At 41.8% G+C, this 23743-nt stretch overlaps 1 long non-coding RNA gene across 1 annotated transcript; it reads right to left on the bottom strand.

The window, feature by feature from the left end:
• Positions 1-1163: 1163 nt before the first annotated feature.
• On the bottom strand, positions 1164-22994 carry LOC140725951 (uncharacterized). Its single transcript, XR_012098543.1, has 3 exons — positions 22897-22994; positions 11408-11541; positions 1164-1224 (listed from the first exon to the last, which is right to left on the bottom strand). It is a non-coding gene; the product is annotated as an uncharacterized lncRNA (long non-coding RNA).
• Positions 22995-23743: the final 749 nt, after the last annotated feature.

The following is a 23743-nucleotide window of genomic DNA, read 5'->3' as shown; positions in this document are numbered from 1 at the left end:
ATAGTCCCCTCCTACATGTACACACTTAGTCCAGTGGTCATGGAGCATACAGATCTTGGAATTCCAGAAAGTGTCCACAGCAGGGGTGATTGATAAGTTTGTGGCCTAAGGTAGAAGGAGATGAGTTACACAGCTCTCATTACATGCACATGCAGGTCACCTCTTAGTGTGATTATGCTGAAAGTTTGAAGTTAATAACTCATCTCCTTCTACCCTGGGCCACAAACTTATCATTCACCCCGATGAGTTATTAACTTCAAACTTTCTGCATAATCATTCAAAGAGTTGGCATCCGCCAGACAATTCATGAAACAAGTTCTTTCACTTCTTTTACGTCTTCTTGTTCTTTCAAGTGCATCTCTGCTACCGTTGGAGCTTCCGATCTACACTTTGGCCATGTGTTTTCAGGCCGATTGAGGGATCTGGCACTTTGCAGTCTTCAAGGGTGTTCCATCAGGCCTTGAGAACAAGAAGCCTGGAGATGGGACACGAGCCCATGATCGACTCCATTTCTTGCCGATATTGCCAATTGAAGCGCCAAGGAAGACTGAAATCATCGACGTGAGTGCGGAAGACAAGGGGGTGTTCAGCACCACCTACCAGCCTCTCTCTTTGCTTGCTGCTGTCAGAGGAAGGTGTTCTGCATGTGACGGTGCTGTCAGGATTTGGTTCTTGGGCAAGGTTTCATCGATGTGGTTTGTGGAGTGGACTCTAGCTCACGTTATGATGTGTTTCTGGATTGCGCCCATTCCTTTTTTTGTTGCCATTTTGGATCAGGGCAGCCTGCAAATAATGAACACTGAGCTGAACTGAATATGCCTTGACTCTTTCAATTTTGTGTTTCATATTCTATGTTTTTTGCTCATTTTTTCACTTTTTGCATGATTTGATTGTTTGCACTGGAGGGGGTTGATGCTTTCTTTGAATGTGTGCCAAGGTTTTCTTTGTTTCTTGGCTGTCTGTGAGGAAGATAAATCTCAAGGTTGTTTTCTGCACACACACTTTGATAATAAATGTACTTTGAATCCTTGAAACAGGGGCAAGATGCTCAAGATACTCTTTGCTTATTGTCCATACCATTCATACACATTTATCAACTCACTCTCAATGACGTACTTCCACCACTTAGCCATTATGAAGATCTTGACATGCAATCATTGCTTGAAGCGGTTTCTTAGAGTCAACTTCGTGACATGGTGAAGATTTAATGTGATCATTTTCAACCTTGAGGATAAACAGAAAGTCGGACAGGAATAGGTTATTGTAACTTTAAGATGCCTCTCAATGTGACCATGTCCAAACCTTTATTCTAATGCCATACTCATGCTTTGTCCCACACCATTTGATAGCATATGTATCGAGAAAATTGACTGTCTACTTAAAAATATTCAGTCACTACACACTCACCACATCCTGTGAGAATTATGTAAATTTTAACTTCGATCTTCAAGGTCTACAAAATGTTATGTAAGTCCATTTAATATCGCCTCATACGGTAGTTCCAACATTGTAAGAATCAGTCTAGTGAACTCACTGCATTACCTTCATGCGCAATATTAAAAAATTCTAAACTGTACACAATACTCCACGTGTGATTTCAGCGGGGCCATGTTTTATAATAGCAGGGCATCTTTGCTCTTGTACTCAAATTATCTTTATATGGAGTCCAACATATTATTTGACTTCTTAACTGGTTGCTGCACTTGCTGGGGTCTGGAACCATGAAGGTAGTCTGGTAGAGAGCCAGCATGGGCAGAATGGCTTCCTCCTGTGCTGTAACCATTCCATGAATCCATAAGGAATTTTATCAAAGCTTTTTGAAAAATCAAATATGCTGCATCTTTCTGATTATTCCTTACATACTTTACCAGCTGCATCCTTAAAATATCCAGCAAATCTGTCAACTAGTTTCTCTTTCAGAAATTGAAATTGTTTACGATAATCCCGTTGATTTGTTTTTCTCCCTAAGTGTCCAGATGCATCATCCTTTGTAACCTCTAGCGATTTCCCTCTTTCTGATGGCAAGCTTGCTATCTGTAGTTTCCTGTTTTATCTCTCTCTCTCATTTCTGAAATGGTGCAAAAACATTTATTACCCTTCAATTTACTGGATTTATTCCATAATCTGGGAGATGATGACTGATGCTATCTCCTTTAGTACTCTGAGATATGCATTATCAGGCCCTAGGGATTTATCAGCTTTCAGTGTCATCTATTTTTCCAGCACTATTTTCTTACTAATACAGTACTAAATTTCTTTCATTCTTCACCTTCATTAGATTCTTGGATTTCTAATTTTTCTGTAAAGTTACATCTGTCCTCCTCTGTGGACATAGAACCAAAATATTTATGTAATTACTCTGCTGTTTTGCTGTCTCCATCATGATTTTTCCTCTCTCAGACTGTTGGGGACCTACACTTGACCTCGCTAATTTTACAGTCCACTTTTATTTTTCATTCAAGTATTATTTTGCTCTCATTCAATATCTTTGTCCCTCTTTGCTGAAATCTAAACTGCCCCCTGCCCTCAGGGATTATTATTTTGTCGGGCAATCTTTTACGATTCATTTTTTGGACTCATCACAACTCACCCACTGAACTTCACAGCACCAGACTGTTCATTTTAGTAGATGTGGAAACTGGGGTCACAGTCGAGGGAAGAAATAAATAGAAAAAATCTGGTTTAAGGAGAGATCAACCTCAAGGATCTGCACATAACTACTTAAGCACAAACTTTTCATGGACTTATTTGAATGCTGCAGGACAACATAAAGTCAGATATAATTGTTGACCCTTTCATGCATTGCATCCGTGCATTGATGTTTAACATGTTTTCAAGCTCCACATCACAACAATGGAGGCAATCAGTCCTGGGCCTCTTGTACAGCCCCTCCAGCGGCTTTCTTGTGAACGGGCTGACCAGATCGAAACTCATTTCAGATCCTTAGTAAGAATTTGAGTTGGGCGTCTATAATTCAGACCAACAATGATCACTGACGTCTGTAGTTCTTGCCCTTCCCAGTTCAAAAAGATCTGCTAAGGAACTGCACATCTGTAGGTAAATGTCAGGAGATTAGTCCTGTCTTTGAGAGTAATCCTACATCCATTGCCTATTCCACTCAGATGACCTGGACTCTACTAGACTTCAGATGCACCATTGGGGCTTTATATAAATCCATAGCTGCTGGAGCAACATTTGATGCAGTTAAGAAGTACCTGAAGTTTTAACTTACAGGTTGAGTCTGTGGTGACGAAGGCAAATGCTAAGTTAGCATTCATTTCAAGAGGACTAGAAGATAAAAGCAAGGATGCAATGTTAAGACTTTATAAAGCACTGGTGAGACCTCACTTGGAGTATTCTGAGCTGTTTTGGGCCTCTTAGAAAAGATGTGCTGACAATGGAGAGGGTTCAAAGGAGGTTCACAAAAATGATTCCAAGATTGAATGGTTTGTCATATGAAGAGTGTTTGATGGCTCTAGGTCTGTATTCACTAGAATTCAGAAGAATGAGAGGTGACCTCATTGAAGCCTATTGAATAGTGAAGGACCTTGATAGAGTGGATGTGGAGAGGATGTTTCCTGTGGTGGGAGAGTCTAAGACCAGAGGACACAGCCTCAGATGAGAGGGGCTTCCTTTTAGAATGGAGATGAGGAGGGATTTCTTTAGCCAGAGAGTGGTGAATCTGTGAAATTCTTTGCCACTGGCAGCTGTGGAGCCCAAGTCTTTTTGGTATATTTAATGCCGAGGTTGATAGATTCTTTATTGGTCAAAGCATGAAAGGATACAGGGAGAAAGCAGGAGATTGGGGCTGAGAGGAAAATTGGATCAGCCATGATGAAATGGTGGAGCAGTCTCGATGGGCCAAATGGCCATATTCTGCTCCTATGTCTTATGGTCTTCTATTACGCCTTTTTAACGTTGGACTTCCTAGCTTTTCCTTACACCACTGCCCAGGAGTGGCTCCTTCTCTTTTCCTACAGTGCGAGTAGTGACACAATTAATGCATTACAAAGTCTCACTTTGGCAACTGGGAGTGGTCAGCAGAAGTTTTATGAACCAGTGCTTCTGGTGTGATGGTGAAATTATTGGACGTACTTTTCAGGCATTTGTGCTGCATATTAGGTGCAGATTTTTAGTCATAGAACACCGCAGCACAGAAACAAGCCCTTCAGCCCATCTAGTCCATGCTAAAATATTAATCTGCCTAGTCCCACTCTCCAGCATCTGGACCATAGCCCTACATACCAGCCCTATCCATGTACCTATCCAAATTTCGCTTGAATGTTGAAATTGAACCTGCATCCACTGCTTCCACTCACAGCTCATTCCACACTCTCAGCTCCCTCTGAGTGAAGAAATTCCCTCTCATTTCCACTTTTCACTCTTAATCCATTACCTCTTGTTCCATTCTCACCCAACCTCAGTGGAAAAAGTCTGCTTGCATTTACCCAACCTTTACCCCTCATCATTTTGTATACCACTTCCAAACCTCCCCTCATTCTTCTATGTTCGAGGGAATAAAGTCCTAACCTATTCAACCTTTCCCTGTAACTCAGGTCCTCAAGTTCTCACAAACACCCTTGTAAGTTTCCTCTGTATCCTTTCAATCTTACTTACATCCTTCCTGCAGATAGCTGATGAAAACTGCACACAATACAAATTAGACCTCACCAGTGTCTCATACAACTTCAACATAACATGCTAGCTCCTGTATTCAGTACTTTGGTTTATGAAGGTCAATCTGCCGAAAGCTTTCTTTATGACCCCATCTACTTGTGGCACCACTTTCAAGGACTTAAGGATCTGTATTCCCAGATCCCTCTGTTCTACCACACACCTCACTGTGTAGGAACAACCCTGGTTGGTTCTCCAAAAGGGCAATGCCTTACACTTGGCCCACTTTTCCAGCTGACCTAGATCCCATGGCAAACTCGGATAGTCTTCCTCGCTGTTCACTACACCCCCAATCAGAATCCCCGGCACGTGTCATGAAATTTGTTAGTTTAGCAGCAGCATTCGATCCAATACATAATATAGAAGAATAAGTAAGTAAGTAAACCAATTACAGTATATGTATATTGAATAGATTAAAAATCATGCAAAAACCAGAAAATAATATATATTTCAAAAGTGAGGTAGTGTTCAAGGGTTCACTGTCCATTTAGGAATTGGATGGCAGAAGGGAAGAAGTTGTTCCTGAATCGCTGAGTGTGTGCATTCAGGCTTCTGTACCTCCTTCCTGATGGTAACAGTGAGAAAAGGACATGCCCTGGGTGCTGGAGGTCCTTAATAATGGACGCTGCCTTTCTGAGACACTGCTCCTTGAAGATATCCAGGGTACTTTGTAGGCTAGTACCCAAGATGGAGCTGACTAAATTTACAACCCTCTGCAGCTTCTTTCAGTCTTGTGCAGTAGCACACACCCCACCCCCCATACCAGACAGTGATGCAGCCTGTCAGAATGCTCCCTGCGGTACATCTATAGAAGTTTTTGAGTGTATTTGTTGACATGCCAAATCACTTCAAACTCCTAATGAAGTATAGTTGCTGTCTTGCCTTCTTTATAACTACATCGATATGTTGGGTCTAGATTAGATCCTCAGAGATCTTAACATCCAGGAACTTGAAGTTGCTCACTCTCTCCACTTCTGATCCTTCTATGAGGATTGGTGGGTGTTCCTTCATTTTACCCTTCGTGAAGTCCACAGTTAGCTTTTTCGTCTTACTGACGTTGAGTGCCAGATTGTTGCTACGACACCACTCCACTAGTTGGCATATTTCACTCCTATACGTCCTCTCATCACCACCTAAGATTCTACCAACAATGGTTGTATCATCAGCAAATTTATAGATGGTATTTGAGCTATGCCTAGCCACATAGTCATGGCTATAGAGAGAGCAGAGCAGTGGCTAAACACACACCCATAAGGTGCACCAGTGTTGATCATCAGCGAGGAGGAGTTATTATCACCAATCCACACTGATTGTGGTTTTCTGGTTAGGAAGCTGAGGATCCAATTGCAGAGGGAGGTACAGAGGCCCAGGTTCTGCAACTTCTCAATCAGGATTGTGGGAATGATGGTATTAAATGCTGAGCTATAATCGATGAACAACATCCTGACATAGGTGTTTGTACTGTCCTGATGGTCTAAAGCCGTGTGAAGAGCCACTGAGATGGCCTCTGCCATTGACTTATTGTGGCGATAGGCAAATTGCAATGGGACCAGGTCCTTGCTGAGGCAGGAGTTCAGTCTAATCCTGACCAACCTCTCAAAGCATTTCATCACTGTCGATGTGAGTACTACCTCTATAGATAGCGCCACCTATAGATAGCTACTCTATAGATAGATATAGTGAGTGCTACCTCTGTCTCTTATAGATAGCTGGGTCAAGGGATATGGGGAGAGGGCAGGAACGGGGTACTGATTGTGTATGATCAGCCATGATCACAGTGAATGGCGGTGCTGGCTAGAAGGGCTGAATGGCCTACTCCTGCACCTACTGTCTATTGTCTATTGTCTACCGGATGATAGTCGTTAATGCAGCTCACGTTATTCTTCTTAGGCACTGGTATAATTGTTGCCTTTTTGAAGCAAGTGGGAACTTCCGCCTGTAGCAGTGAGAGGTTAAAAATGTGAGATATTCCAGGTCTGATGAGTAGAATTGGACAGCACTGACATATTCGTGGACTAAGGACAGTAGATCATGAGGTATACTCTTCCACCTCTGCTTTTGAGAGACTCTATAGATCTGTCCTGACAGTGTACAGTAAACCCCTCGATCTGAATTGCTGCATCCGGTACGGAAGGGGTTAACCAGGATTCCGTGAAACAAAGGATACATGCAGTCCTAATGTCCCTCTGATTCAGCACCCTAGCTCCGAGATCATCGAGACCAGAGACTGCACGTTCGCCAGCAAGATAGTCGATATTGGGAGTTTAAAACCCCATTTCCTTAAATGCACTTGTATCCCTGATCTGCAGCCACATTTCCTGTGTGGAATCTGGCAAGGAGTACAAATCTCTTTCAATCTTGGTGTCATCCACAAATTTGCTGACACAATTCACCACACTATCACCCAGATCATTGATATAGATCACAACCAACATCTGATCTATCACTGATCCCTTCGGCAGACCACAAGTCGCAGGCCTCCATTAAGAGAAGCAACCATTTACTAATGGTCTCTGGTTTCTCCCCCAAAGCCAATGTCTAATCCAATTTACTATCTCATCTTGAATGCTAAGCACTGAACCTTCTTAACCAACATCCCATACCGAACCTTGTCCAATGCCTTACTGAAGTCCATGTAGACAACATCCACTGCATTGTCTTCATCAACTTTTCTGGTAAATTCCTTGAAAAACTCTATAATTATTGGTTAAATGCAACCTATCATGTCCGAACCCATGTTTGTTATCCCTAATCAGTCCTGGTCTATCCAAATACTCATATATCCAGTCCCTTAGAATACCTTTCAATATCTTTCCCATAACTGGTGTAAGGCACACTGGCCAATAATCCCCTAGCTTATTCTTAGATCCTTTCTTAAACAACAGAACAATAGCTATCCTCCAATCCTCCAGCACCTCACCCCTGGCAAAAGATGTTCTAAGTTTCTCTGCTAGGGCTCCTGCATTTTCTGCACTGGCTTCTCACAGGGTGTGAGGGAACACCTTGTCAGGCCCTGGGGATTTATCCACTCCAATATGTCTCAAGACATCAAACACCTCCTCTTCTGTAATCTGTACACGGTCCATGACCTCACTACTGCTTGCCTTTGCTTCTATAGAGTCCATGTTCATCTCTCGAGTAAATACAGATGGAAAAATCCATTTAAGGTTTCACCCATCTCGTTCAGCTCCATGAATAGATGACCACTCTGATCTTCCAGAGGACCAAATTTGTCCCTTGCTATCCTTTTGCTCTTAATATATCCGTAGAAGCCCTTAGGATTTTTGTTCATCTTGTCTGCTGGAGTAACCTAATGCCTTCTTCTTTGTGCAGACTATTTTCTAAATGGGGAGAAAATCCAAAACTCTGAGGTACAAAGGGACTTGGGAGTCCTTGTGCAGAGCACCCTAAAGGTTAACTTGCAGGTTGAGTCGGTGGTGAGGAAGGCAAATGCAATGTTAGCATTCATTTCAAGAGGTTGGGAATACAAGAGTGAGAATGTGATGCTGAGGCTTTATAAGGCACTGATAAGGCCTCACTTGAGTATAGTGAACAGTTTTGGGCCTGTCATCTTAGAAAAGACGTGCTGGCATTGGAGAGGGTCCAGAAGAGGTTTACAAGGATGATTCCAGGAATGAAAGGGTTATCAAAATTTGATGGCTCTGGGTTTGTACTTGCGGGAGTCCAGAAGGATGAAGGGGGATCTCATTGAAACCTTTCGAATGTTGAGAAGCCTAGACAGAGTTGATGTGGAAGGGATGTTTCCCATGGTGGAAGAGTCTAGGGCAAGAGGCCACAGAAATTGCTTTAACTAAAGGATGGTGAATTTGTGGAATTTGTTACCACAGGCAGCTGTGGAGACTGGGTCATTGGGTGTACTTAAGGCAAAGATTGATAGGTTCTTGATTAGACATGGCATCAAAGGTTACGGGGAGAAGGCCGGGAACTGGCGGTGAGGAGGAGATAGAAAAAAAAGGATTAGCCATGATTGAATGGCAGCCAGACTCGATGGGTCAGATGGCCTAATACTGCTCCTATGTCTCATGGTCCTTTAACCCTCCTGATTTCCTTTTTATGTGTTCTCTTGCATTTCTTACACTCTTCAAGTACCTCACTTGCTCCTTCTTGCCTATACCTGCTATGCACCTCCTCCTTCTCTTCCTTCTTCTTAACCAGGGCCTCAATATCTCTTGTAAACCAAGGTTCCTTAAACCTGTTATCCTTGCCTTTTATTCCGACAGGAACATACAAACATTGTACTCTCAAAGTTTCATTTTTGAAGGCCTCCCACTTACCAAGTACCCCTTTGTCTGTCCCAATACACATTTGCCAGACTCTCACATATACCATCAAAATTGGCCTTCCTCCAGTTTAGAATCTCAACCCAAGATCCTTCTCCAAAATTATGTTGAAACTACTGATATTATGATCACTGGATGCAAAGTGTTCCCCTACACAAATTTCTGCCACCTGCCCTGTCTTATTCCCTGATAGGAGATCTAGTATCACACTCTCTCCAGTTGAGACCTCTGATGAAGTAAACTTTCCTTGGCACATATGACGAGCTCTATCTCTTTTACAATGTGGAAGTACCAATTAATATGTGGAAAGTTAAAATCACCTACTATCACAACTTTATGTCTCTTGCAACAGTCTGCAATCTAGCTACAAGCTTGCTCCTTTAAATCCAGCAGACTGTTCAGTGGTCTATAATATAAATCCCATTAATGTAGTCATCCCTTTCTTATTCCAAAGTACGACCCATACAGCCTCAGCAGACAACCTCTCCTGCCTGTCGTGTCTGAGTACTGTGATGTTCTCCCTGACTAGTGTAACCAGGTGACTATTGAATGCTATTCATTATCATTAAAAAGTGTACTCAGGCATCCATCTGGGTAGTGCTAGAGTAGTTGTCTATGCCTTTAAGTGGAGATGGTGACGCCATTACGCATGCGCGGGATAGTGGGGAGACCATTTTGTTTTCTGTTGCAGGAGCTGGTGGGGCGTTGGAATTGAGTTCCTCCCAGAGGTACTGGGCATGGTGAGGAAAGGTGAACATTAATTTACAATATCCATGTGAATTCGGTTATGCTTGTTGGCGAATTGAGAATATCGGTAATTTGACATGTTTTACATGTGGATGCTTTAGATTTTCACGAGTGGAGAACTCGACGCTGGATAGCGTGGCTTGCAAAATTCCTCACCGGCCAAGTAGGTCAGTCTTCCTGTGATTTAACTACCAGGCAATATCTTGTAAAAGTTGTGCCAAAGTGTACCTTTTGTCTAACTTTATTGTATCATGACTGATTGCACGTGTAATCACGTAACGTGAATGTTCAGTCTCCATTCGGGGGTTCAGCCCGTGTGTACTAAAACGTAGTAGACATCTTAGATGAGATGCACTCACATTTTTGCTGCTATGTATAAGGTACAGGGTTGGGGGGATTCTAATGTTGTTTGTATTGTGTTCCTTCAGAATTGCCACTACCATATTAGTACTGTACTAGTTTTGTGTGATTTTCTTTATGTATGTTTATACTGCATACGCAATTTGTCGACACGCAAGTGTGTGGATCGAAGGTGAAACTGAGATTGTAACGGCAAGAACTGGTTGTAAATTCATTTGTTTTGTTTTGAGTATGTCTGCTGGCACTTAAACATCTAAAACAGATAAAGGAATTAAAACCCAAAAAACTGTTTGTTGTCCTGAGTGTGTACTTTTCCCTAGGCTACAAAACTAGTAATGCCTCCCTTCCCCCCTAAAACAACGGAACCTCAGAGCACTGAGCTGCCAGTCCAGCCCCACTTGCAACCAATTCTCACTAATGGCTACAATGTCATACTTCCACATGCTGATTCATGCCCTAAGCTCTGGCGTTTTCATTCCCATTCCTCTGCAGCTCTATTTAAAACCCCCATGCTGCACTAGCAAACCTTTCTAAAGAATTTCAGTCCTTCTCCAGTTCAGGTGCAAATCTGTACAGATCCCACCTTCCCTAGAAAAGAGCCCAATCATCCAAAATTCTCCCGCACCATCTCCTTAGCCATGTGTGTTAAACTGTATGATCCTTGGCATGGGTAGCAATCCTGAGGTCACAACCCTGGAGGTCCTGTCCTGTCCAGAGACAGAGAAGCAGTTTCAGCGACAGGTTACTATTAGGCTTTGATGTAGATGCATATCATATTTTTTTACTGAGTTAAGTATTGTATGTAATTAGTTTTGCTACAATAAGTGTATGGGACATTGGAAAAAAGTTGCATTTCCCCATGGGGATGAATAAAGTATCTATCTATCTATCTATCTATCTATCTATCTGTCTATCTATCTATCTAACTAAGCACCTAACTCCCTGAACCCACTTTGCAGGGCCTCGTCATTCTTCCTACCCACGTCACTGGTACCAGTGTAGACCACGACCTTTGCCTGCTCATCCTCCCACTTCAGAATGCTGTGGACTCGATCCCTGACCCATGTCCGTCAAAATAAAATGCAAGAAATTAAAGGTGTGAAGTTACTTACTAGCTTTCATGACTAATTACAACTATGCATTCCAACCAATTTCAGCTCGATGACATAGGCCTGAATTTCTAAATCTTATTCCATATTTTACTGATTTGCAGTCTATGAGCAAGCTACATGTTTTAAAATATTGTGGAATTTTGGTCAAATGGTAAGAATCTGGACAGTGAGCACTCTGAGCCTTATGGTCATCTGCTACTAAACTCCACTTACCTTGAGTGAGCCGCAGTGAGTGGGCTTCCTCTAGGATTTTCCTCCTGCCCAGTCGGGAAGTCCCTGCATATTATTAATGCCCTTCGTGTTAACAACATCTAAAAACATTCATGGTCTGTTGAACATTCAACATCCTATTAGAAATGTAGAAAAATAAAAGTGAAACACTTAAAACAGATTAAAATCATCTTCGATAAACCAAACATTGGGGTGCACAACACTATTACGGCTCAGGGCTTTGTTAATCAGAGTTCAATCCTGGAGTCCTCTGTAAGGAGTTTGTACATTCTCCCTGTGGAATGTGTGGGCTTTCTTTGGGTGTTCTGGTTTCCTCCCACAGTCCAAAGATGTAATTGTTAGTAGGTTAATTAGTCATAGAAAATTGTCCTCTGATTAGGTTAGGGTTGAATCAGTGGGTTTTTGAGGGTTGCTGGATGGTGCAACTTGAAAGGTCAGAAGGGTTTATTCCATGCTGTATCTCCAAAAGACAAACAAACAAACAATAAGTAAATAAATACAACAATGCAAGTTTTAACTTACTCTTTCTCCTGGCAGCCAGCTTTTTGCTTCAAGTCTAACATGCAGTATGCATATTTCCGGTTGCAAGTAATGGACATCAGCAGAAGTTTACTACGCCAATCCACGAGTAATCCAACACCAGGGTACAACAGGTAAACCACCCCCTCCCAGAAAAAAAATCAAACCTCTACTTAGCTGGTCCACAGGGATTTCCTGGCTGACCATCACATTATTGAGAGATGAATAAACTTTTGCTTGGTTATATAGATATGGTAAAACTTGGATTATTCACCCCCCTGGGGTTTTGGTAGCGCAAGGCCAGCAGATTTTCTGGACTGTTAGATGTTACTTGTATTATTATTGGAGCACACTATGTGTCATTTTTGATGTTAGGCGTTAATAAATTATACTGAGAACTGAGAAATTGCAAGGGCAAAAAAAGACCCTAATGGGAGTTATTTACAGGCCCCCAAATAGTAGCCTGGATGTAGGGTACAAGTTGAATCAAGAGTTAAAATTGGCATGTCACAAAGGTAATGCTACGGTTGTAATGGAGGATTTCAACATGCAGGTAGACTGGGAAAATCAGGTTGGTACTGGACCCCAAGAAAGGGAGTTTGTGAAGTGCCTCCAAGATGGATTCTTAGAGCAGCTTATACTGGAACCTACCAGGGAGAAGGCAATTCTGGATTTAGTGTTGTGTAATGAACTGGATTTGATAAGGGAACTCGAGGTAAAGGAGCCATTAGGAGGTAGTGACCATAATATAATAAGCTTTAATCTACAATTTGAGATGGAGAAGGGAAAATCAGATGTGTCAGTATTACAGTTGAACAAAGGGGACTATGGAGCCATGAGGGAGAAGCTGGCCAAAGTTGACTGGAAGGATACCCTAGCATGGATGACAGTGGAACAACAATGGCAGGTATTTCTGGGAATAATACAGAAGGTGCAGGATCAGTTCATTCCAAAGAGGAAGAAAGATTCTAAGGGGAGTAGAGGACAACCGTGGCTGACAAAGGAAGTCAAGGACAGTATAAAAATAAAAGAGAAGTATAACATAGCAAAGATGAGCAGGAAGCCAGAGGATTGGGAAACTTTTAAAGAGCAACAGAAGATAACTAAAAAGGCAATACGAGGAGAAAAGATGAAGTACAAAGGTAAGCTAGCCAAGAATATAAAGGAGGATAGTAAAAGCTTCTTTAGGTACGTGAAGAGGAAAAAATTAGTTGGGCCCCTGAAGACAGAAACGGGTGAATTTATTATGGGGAACAAGGAAATGGCAGATGAGTTGAACAGGTACTTTGGATCTGTCTTCACCAGGGAAGACACAAACAATCTCCCAGATGTAATAGTGGCCAAAGGAACTAGGGTAATGGAGGAACTGAAGGAAATTCACATTAGGCAGAAAATGGTGTTGGGCAGACTGATGGGACTGAAAGCTGATAAATCCCCAGGGCCTGATGATCTGCATCCCAGGGTACTTAGGGAGGTGGCTCTAGAAATCGTGGATGCATTTATAATCATTTTCCAATGTTCTATAGATTCAGGATCAGTTCCTGAGGATTGGAGGGTAGCTAATGTTATCCCACTTTTTAAGAAAGGAGGGAGAGAGAAAACAGGGAATTATAGACCAGTTAGCCTGACATCAGTGGTGGGGAAGATGCTGGAGTCAATTATAAAAGATGAAACAGCAGCACATTTGGATAGCAGTAACAGGATCGGTCTGAGTCAGCATGGATTTACGAAGGGGAAATCATGCTTGACTAATCTTCTGGAGTTTTTTGAGGATGTAACTATGAAAATGGACAAGGGAGAGCCAGTGGATGTAATGTACCTGGACTTTCAGAAAGCCTTTGATAAGGTCCCACATAGGAGATTAGTGGGCAAAATTAGAGCACATGGTATTGGGGGTAGGGTACGGACATGGATAGAAAATTGGTTGGCAGACAGGAAACAAAGAGTTGGGATTAACGGGTCCTTTTCAGAATGGCAGGCAGTGACTAGTGGGGGTACCGCAAGGCTTGGTGCTGGGACCGCAGCTATTTACAATATACATTAATGATTTAGATGAAGGGATTAAAAGTAACATTAGCAAATTAGCAGATGACACAAAGCTGGGTGGCAGTGTGAAATGTGAGGAGGATGTTATGAGAATGCAGGGTGACTTGGACAGGTTGGGTGAGTGGGCAGATGCATGGCAGATGCAGTTTAATGTGGATGTGAGGTTATCCACTTTGGTGGTAAGAACAGGAAGGTAAATTACTATATGAATGGTGTCAAGTTAGGAAAAGGGGAAGTACAACAAGATCTAGGTGTCCTTGTTCATCAGTCACTGAAAGTAAGCATGCAGGTACGGCAGGCAGTGAAGAAAGCTAATGGCATGTTGGCCTTCATAACAAGGGGAGTTGAGCATAGGAACATAGAGGTCCTTCTGCAGTTGTACAGGGCCCTGGTGAGACCACACTTGGAGTATTGTGTGCAGTTTTGGTCTCCAAATTTGAGGAAGGACATTCTTGCTATTGAGGGAGTGCAGCGTAGGTTCATGAGGTTAATTCTCGGGTTGGCGGGACTGTCATATGTTGAAAGATTGGAGCAACTAGGCTTGTATACACTAGAATTTAGAAGGGTGAGAGGGGATCTGATTGAAACATGTAAGATTATTAAGGGATTGTTCACGCTAGAGGCAGAAAACATGTTCCCGATGTTGGGGGAGTCCAGAACCAGAGGCCACAGTTGAAAAATAAGAGGGAGGATATTTAGTTGAGGAAAAACTTTTTCACCCAGAGAGTGGTGGATCTGTGGAATGCTCTGCCTCAAAAGGCAGTGGAGGCCAATTCTCTGGATGCTTTCAAGTGTTAGATGGAGCTCTTAAAGATAGCAGAGTCAAGGGATATGGGGAGAAGGCAGGAACGGGGTACTGACTGTGGATGATCAGCCACGATCACAATGAATGGCGGTGCTGGCTCGAAGGGTCGAATGGCCTACTCCTGCACCTATTGTCTAAATATTAGTATGTATTTTGCAGTGAACCCGGTGAGTTTAAATAAAGCAGGGTATGTACAAGCACTCTAAACAAAATCCAGATGAAGACCTACCCACTCTGACCACACACCTAGCCTAAGCCCAGAAGCCAAGTCCAGCTGTACTCCAGAACCCCCAGCTTTGGCTGCACACCCCACTTTCACTCTGAACCGTTAACTCACCTTCTGTAGAAGTGAAAGAACAATCGGGATTTCTGAACAATCAGATGCTGGATTATCAGAGTTCCACTGTAAATGCCAGGAGGTCTTCCCAGAGCTCCAAGAATTTCGATGGAAATTCGTTGGATTTCGATGGAATACTAATAAATTCCTGTAATGATTTACATCCATCAAATTCTTCTTACAGCTGAATTTTGGCCTGACTGTGAAATGCAAACAGACTGCAATTGCATTTCTTGGTGACTTCCCAACATTACAATTAGATTTTCATGCACAACATGGAACAAGTCAATTTTGTGTCCGCTTAATTGCAATTTTTTTTTGCTGGTTCTTTTTAAATGATTCTCACTGTTTTCTGAATTATATATCCTGTTCTTCTAATTCATTTTTATGGTATTAGTCACATTAAAATTGACCTGTTTCCTCAATTGCATGTTCTTAAACTAGTGCCTACAGTACATGAATAATGGTTATAGGAGTTAAAACATAAATGTTAAGACTGAATAAAGAAAGTCTCTGATGCCGGTGTTAAGTTTCCTTTCAATGTATTATTGTAATGGGTTGGGTTGATCACATCCAAAAGACCCAAACCAAATCAAGTGTCCAAGAGATGTGTTAATAAGTGAACAAGAACAAACTAACTTCAGCCGAATTTATGATCATAAAACAGAAAACATCAATAAAACACACCAAATACGACATAGTAAGTTACAAAGATTCCAGGGCTCCCAATTCTCAGCCGCCACTGGATTGTCGCTGTGGGTGGGAGGGCGTAACTCCAAGCTCCGACTTGTGAAATCATCCTGGGTCCATCGTAGGCACCTATTGATTGTCATCCTTGGTCTAGGTGACCAAGAACCAAGTGAAAGGTGCATCAATAAATAGGGGTTCAATCCACAATCATTGGGAGACAGGCAGAGACAGATAAATTCTTTGGTTTTTTGTTCTCATGCCACTGGTGCCTGAGGCTAAGAAAGAATCCAGAAGCTATTAGCAAACATTTAGCAAATCTAGAGTGTAAGAATTAAGCTGCTATAAATGAGCAATTAACAAATCTACAGTATTTAATAGAACAGACACCTGGCATGCTGCAAGCTCACAAAGAGTTAAAATGTCATTTGAAATTGTTCAGACTTTGTCTAATACTTTTACAAAACTTAAAACACCACAACACATATATGCTTACCTACATCTTATGAATTTGCCCTAATTTTTTACACTTAAATTTAGAGTATACTTGAATCTAATTTTTCATTGGATTAAAGGGCTTGGTTCTGCCCAAAAAAGGTAGGTAGTTCAGACTATGGCATTTCTGTTTACTATGCTCATCAGAGGGATGAGATAGATCAGGAAGCCAATAGCATTTTTTTAATCTAAGGGAACATTTACTTGTCAAGTCTAATGTGGGTTAAATCCATAAGAGACTAAACCAATTTTAAGAATATCTATGTTCAAATAAAATACACCAACATTGGCATATTAAGGCAGAATGGTCTCCACAGTGGTGTATCATTACATAGTTTGAAATGTAGGGGCGAATGATCAGTTCATGCTGTTGTATTAACATTGTTATTAACTGAGGCGATGACAAAGGGGCAACATAATTCTCATTCCATGTCATTCCTAGAGGCTAATTAAAGAATAGTTAAGCCATTATAGCATGTTTCATGGTGTAGATAAGAGTATGCAAGTTATAGATAAATATTGAAATGGAAAGGAAATTTTAAAGAAATCTGTGTATCACAATGGCTAATGAAAGTGCTGTTAGCACTTTAATCAAATCAATAGGTAACCAGTTTAGTTTTAGCTTCTTTGCTCAAACATATCATTATTATTGGAAAGCATCTATCTTTCTTAGCACAAATTTGCTCCCTGTTACAACTCAGTGCCAAGAAATAACAGACAGCACGCTCCATACGATTAAAGGAATTATATTTATGAACCTTAACTAAACTAAAGGGTTAGTAAAGAAAAAATGAAAAAAAAAAGACAAAAAGGGCCCATTATAATTAAACAGTCAAATGTGCACAATTTGGAGCTCAAATCTTCCAAAATTCATACATATTCACCCATCTGTACTCAAACTCGGCACCTGTCTCCATTGAATCACGGACCCCACTGGGTCGAATCCTACGACTGGTTCTCTCCAGTATCTTTTTCTTCATCTCCCACTGAACAAAAGACCCCACTCACACACCAAAGCACCCGTTATCTCTAACCATAACCTGAACACTGCTCCTACAGAAAGACCATTATGTTAGCAGTGAAACCATTCCCAGAGAGTTACATTAGCAATCATAAACAAGAAAGTCTGCAGATGCTGGCAACACCCACAAATTGCAGGAGGAACTCAGCAGAACAGGCAGCATCAATGGAAATGAATAAACAGCTGATGTTTCAGGCCAAGACCCTTCTTCAGGGCTGAGAAGGAAGGGAGAAGGTGCCAGAATAAAAAGGAAGGCAATAGGTGAAGCCAGGTGGATGGGAAAGGTCAAGGCTGGTGAAAAACTAATTTGATAGGAGATGAGAGTGGACCATGGGAGAAAGGGAAAAAGTAGGGGACTCGGGGGTGGAGGGGGGAAGTGATGGGCATGTGAGAAGAGTTAAGAGGTCAGAGTGGGGGACAGAAGAAGAGAGGCAGGGGAGAGAATTTTTTTTACTGAAAGGAGAAACCAATATTCCTGCCATCAGGTTGGAGGCTATCCAGACAGAATATAAGGTGTTACACCCCCACCCTGAGGGTGGCCTCATCTTGACACAAGCAGAAGCTGTGAGCCGACATATTGTGATGGGAATTGGAATGAAAATATTTGGCCACCAGGATGTTTGCTTATGGTAGATGGAGCAGAGGTGCTGATGAAGCGGTCCCACAACATACAACAGGCCTCACCAATGTAGAGGAGGCCGCATCGGGAGCACCGGACACAATTGATGACCCCAGCAGATTCGCAGGTGAAGTGTTGCCTCACCTGTGAAGACTATTTGGGGCCCTGAATGGAGGTGAGAGAGGTGGAATGGGCACATGCAGTACTTTGTCTTCTTGCCGGGTGGGGGGGGGGGGGGTGAGATTAGCGGAGAGGAACAAGTGGACAAGGGAATCATGGAGGGTGAGATCCCTGTGGGAAGCAGAGATAGGTGTGGAGGTAAAGAAATGTTCAGTGTGGGATCCCTTTGGAGATAGTGGAAGTTCTGAAGGATGCTGTGTTGGCCCATTCTGAAAACTCTTAGAATCAGAATCAGGTTTATCTCCGACTTGTGATGTGAAATTTGTTAACTTGGCAGCTGCAGTTCAATGCAATATATAATCTAGCAGCAAAAATAATAATAAATAAAATACAAATAATAATAAAAAATAAACAAGTAAATCAATTACGTTCATTGAATAGATTTAAAAAGTGCAATAATAGAAATACTGTATATTTTTTAAAAAAGTGAGGTAGTGTCCAAAGATTCACTGTCCATTTAGGAATCGGATGGCAGAGGGGAAGAAGCTGTTCCTGAATCGCTGAGTGTGTGTCTTCAGGCTTCTGTACCTCCTACCTGATGGTAACAGTGAGAAAAGAGCATGGCCTGGGTGCTTAATAATGGATGCTATCTTTCTGACACTCCACTCCTTGAGGATGTCCTGGGTACTTTGCAGGCTAGTACCCAGGATGGAGCTGACTAGATTTACAGCCCTCTGCAGCTTGCTTCAGTCCTGTGCAGTAGCCCCTCCCCACAATACCAGTCAGTGATGCAGCCTGTCAGAATGCTCTTCATGGTACTGTGGAAGTATAGGCAGATATATTTGCTCAATGTCCATGCCTCAGTACCACAAAACTCACTATGATCTCCCTCACTCGATTTACACACCTCAGTACTTAACTGAAATATATGCTATACTGTACATTATTTAATTTCTAGCAAATTTGCCAGAGTTTTCAAAATGAACAGTTGTTCTGTCCTTGCCTGGAGTTATTAAAAGAAACATTTTTATTGATTGCGAATTTGCAGCCATAGTGTTGGTGATGTCAATCATCATCAGTGACACTGAGTTTCACACCTATCCTCCAACACCAGTCCAGAGATGATAGACCAGAAATTGCTGTGAAATTAGCAACACAGCCAGTGCCATCTCAACAGTTTAGGTACAAATTCCACAGCGACTTCAGGCAAGGATATAGAAACAGGAAATTTTAGGTCTAAGATGCTCTATTCTGTCTTTAACTTTCCAAAAAAGCATCTTCATGCCTTTTCAAATGTGCTCTGTGACATGAAGTTCCTCGAGTGGGCAGATACTTTAGAAAACAAGTCCACAGAAATTTAAGTCATTTCAGAGCAAGACGCTGCATTAGCAATGTTATGTTAGCTGTCTTTATCCTGCAGTGAAAATGAAGTGCTTCAAAAGATTGGTTATGGATAAAATTAACTATTTCTGAGCAAGGACTTTGGATACCCTGCAATGCACTGACAGCACATACAATCTCACTGGCTGTCCACTCTGCTTTAGAACACCTGGACAACTGTGAAACATATTTCAGGAGGCCATCCATCAATTACAGCTTTGTGTTCGGTACTGTCATTCCCTCAGTGCTAAAATTATGAAAAGTGTAGATGTAAGCAGGCTTTTGCTACTGAGGTTGGGTGGGACTACGACCAGAGGTCATGAGTTAAGGGTGAAAGGCGAAAAGTTTAAGGGGAGCATGAAGGGAAACCTCTTCACTCAGAGGGTTGTGAGAGAGTGGAATGAGCTGCCAGCACATGTGGTGCATGCAACCTCGATTTCAACATTCAAGAGAAGTTTGGATAGGTACATGGATGGTAGGGATATGGAGGGTTATGCTCCCGGTGCAGGATGATGGGAGCAGGCCATTTAAATGGTTTGGCACGGACTAGATGGGCTGAAGGGCCTGTTTCTGTGCTGTATTTCTCTATGATTCTAATCATCAAGCTTCAAAACATGGGTCTCCTTACCGCCATCTGCTACTTGATCCTCAATTTCCTCACCAGGAGACCATGGTCAGTATAGATCAGTGATAGCATCTCCGCCTCACTGACAAACATGACTGTGTGGCTTGGCATAATTCACACACCATCCACGAATTTGCAGATGACACTACTGTTGCTGGTAAATTCTCATATGATTACAAGGAGGCACACAGGAGTGGGAAGGACGAGCTTGTTGAGTGGGGTTGCAGTAGTAACATCAGCAAGACCACCGAAAGGATTGTGGACTCCAGGAAGAAGAAGTCCTCATTGAGGGCTGAGGTAAAGGTGAGCAGTTCCACTTCCTGGATGTCAACTGTCTGAGGATCTGTCAGCACACTGATGCAATTACAAGGAAGGCATGCCAGAGCTTTACTTCATTGGGAGTCTGAGGAGATTTGGTGTATCATCAAAGACTCTTGCAGTGTTCTACAGATGTCCTGTACAATTTTCTTTCCTGGTTGTATCACAGCATGGTGTGGAGGCCCCAATGCACAGGATCGCATGTTGCTACAGTGAGCTGCCGAGTCAGCCAGTTCCGTCACTGGTGCAGCCCCCCCCCCCCCCCCCCCACATCAAGGATGTCTTCAAGAGGGCAGCGCCCATCATTATGACCCGCGCCCTCCGGGACATTTCTTCTCATTAGTACCATCAGGTACTAATATAGGAGCCTGAGGAGCCACACTCAATTATTCCCTTCTTTGATCAGATTTCTGAATGCTCCATGAGTCCATGAATACTATCTCATTTTTCCTTTTTTTCTCTCTATTAATTTTGTAACTTATAGTAATTTTACTTCTTTGTACTGTCCCACTGCTGTGTAATAACAATTTTCATGTCATACAGTATCAGACAGTGAGAATCCTGATTCTGAAATTAACTATGGCAAATGTGCAGTCTCACAGGTTTGAAAAAGGCATTTTATTTTCTCTCACAGCCTTACCATGAGCAAGATTTTACACAGAAGCCTAATCTGATAATGACCCTTTAATTGCCTCATTATATCTCATCCAATCAGAGTAAATCCCTTTGTTTCACACAGCCCTGGGCTCTGCTATCTAAACTAACTATTGCTATTTCCTGTTTCTGATGGAGGGCCCTGGACACAGAACATTAAATATTTCTCTCTCTATTCAGTGAGAGGTGTTATGGGGAGAGGGCTGCTTGGTTGAGAGATAAAATCTCAGTTAACCAGTACAATATCAGCCTTAGGTATGCTTTGGAGTAGAAAGTTATCCTCACTAAGGCTCAGTAAACTGCAGATGCCAGAATCAGAAGCAAATATCTCGAGGGACTCAACTGGCCAGACGGTAATTGTGGAGGAACAGTCAATGCTTCAGGTCGAGACCCTTCACCTATTCTCACTGATCTTTCAATAGCCGCTTTTAGTTCGGCAAAATGAAAAACGGGGAGAAGTCAAAAAACACAGAATTCACTGCAAATGTTTCTGTTTCATTGCTGTAGACCAATCATCTTGAAATAATCTGCTTTGTGAAGTTTATTTTGAAAAAGAAATATTGGGATTAATTTTACATAGATTTTGCTCAGATTGACTCTCTTTAAATAAAGATTGTTTGTCTTTGCAGTGGGTTCATTCAGATCCAAGACATCTGACCTAGAGGGAACAATCTTGCCTCTTCCTCCTGAGCCATGATTATTATGTTTTTAGTCACTGAAAAATCTATGTAATTCATTCTATAACTGCTGGCAATGGTACCCTGTGGACAAATTCTATTATTTTGAAACTCACTTAGATTGGATTTAAAGCTGAGTAAATATTCAAAATGGAATCATACTGCACAGAAACGGGCCAATCACATTCACACGGACCAGTGGTCACCCATCCCTATCCATCTGGGCTTTCATCACTTGGCCCCTCAAATTCAATGCCCAAGTGCCGTTAAACACTATTGGTGAAATTGCTTCCGCTGCTCTCTCCTGTAGTGCAATGGATCCGAGTACATGCTACTTTCTGGGTGAAAAAGGTTTCCCTCAAATCCCTCCAAAATCCTTTATTACTTGCCCTAAACCTAAATTCTCTGGCTTCATTCTCCTCCAATAAAAGGAAAAAATTTAGCCTATCTATAACCCTTATAATTTTATCCCCTCCTAACATCCTTTGCTCCAGGGAAAACGATTCTAGACTCTTCAATTTTTAAGATTTTAAATTTTGAGATGAGCTTTATTTATCACATGTACTTCAAAACCTACAGTGAGATGTATCGTTCTGAGTTGACGATCTGCACAGCCCCAGGATTGTGTTGGGGATAGCCTGCAGGTGGCGCCACCACTGTTCCGCCTAAGCTACATGGGTCCACGGCCGCACAGTAGCTGAAATGCTCCCACACACATAGCCTTTGTTGCCGCGCTGCTGGAATTTTCTTTTCTATAATGTTTTATTAAAGTGCCGCAGAGTTTTCAGCCCATGTAAAAAAAATTCCTGCTTAGAGCAATGGTTGGATTGTGCAGCCGTAATAAAAATTAGAGGGAACATTGGCCGCCTTGCTTCTACTGCATGCCCACAGCTCTCTAGCCCTAATCCTAATGCACAAACTCCTTACAGACAGTGGCAGGAATGTCTCTTCTTGTAACTAAAATACTGCAACCCCAGGCAGTATCCTGGTTATTCTCAGCTGCACCCTCTCTATCGAGATCAGTCTGCTCTCTCCATGAAACTGCAATAGTGTGTCATCTCAACTATTATTCCCGACCCGCAGCCTTGGTTCAAATATTTGAAAATGTTGTTATTGTTTTGCCTCTAAACCAAGAAGTTCCGAAATCCTGAAAACAATCCTTACTTACCCTTTATTCAGCTTGTTTACACGCCTTTAGCCTCCAGTCTTCTTGCAGCTTTTCATGTTCAGTCTGTTTGATTCCAATGATCTTGTCAATCCAACAACTATGACAAATATTAATTCATAGCAAAATATAAAGCATGCATATATGTTTATTTCAATTCAGTCTTAGGAAAACACATTTTGGTTTTCTGGGAAAAATGCCTAACTTTTGGCTAAAACAATAAGTTAGTATTTGCTGGTTTCTGGCATGAATTATTCTGCAAGTAATTATAGTATTGTGCACTTGATGCATGGCAAGCTAACAATGAAATTGACATTCTTGTGAATGTGACTCTCCATGCAAAAGCAGAAGGAAAATATAGAGCACACGTTTAATTGGGGTAAAATGGAATGGTCATAAATTTACTTTAATGAATGAAGACTGAACCCTTCTGAATTGTTCATGTACAATCCCCCTGTGAAAATTGTATACTAATGTATTTTGCCTTTGTCAAAACATACATTTTTTCAGTAAGATAGCCTGTGCAAGAACAATTTTAAAACATGAATTATATTTTACAAGATATTTCCCCACTTTGTTCTGTGCATGAAGTACCTTTACTGCATTCAATGAGCTGGAGCAAGCTCACAAATTAGTATTTTCCAGAGAACAAAGGTTTTACTTAGATGCAAGGTAATTCTCAAAGTAATTTCACTTCATCGCTGACCATGATAGAACTGGGTAATATCCATCACTATGGACTCTATCTTTGAAAGAGATCAATCTCAAGTGACAAAAATAGGCACTCATGTTTAGAAGAGAAATATTTTACATGAAGTACAGTATATGTCTTTATGCTCTGTATAGATGT

The sequence above is a fragment of the Hemitrygon akajei genome, chromosome 4 (assembly GCF_048418815.1).
Source record: "Hemitrygon akajei chromosome 4, sHemAka1.3, whole genome shotgun sequence".
In the NCBI taxonomy this organism is placed as follows: Eukaryota; Metazoa; Chordata; class Chondrichthyes; order Myliobatiformes; family Dasyatidae; genus Hemitrygon; species Hemitrygon akajei.
This window is presented reverse-complemented; position numbering and strand designations above follow the sequence as displayed.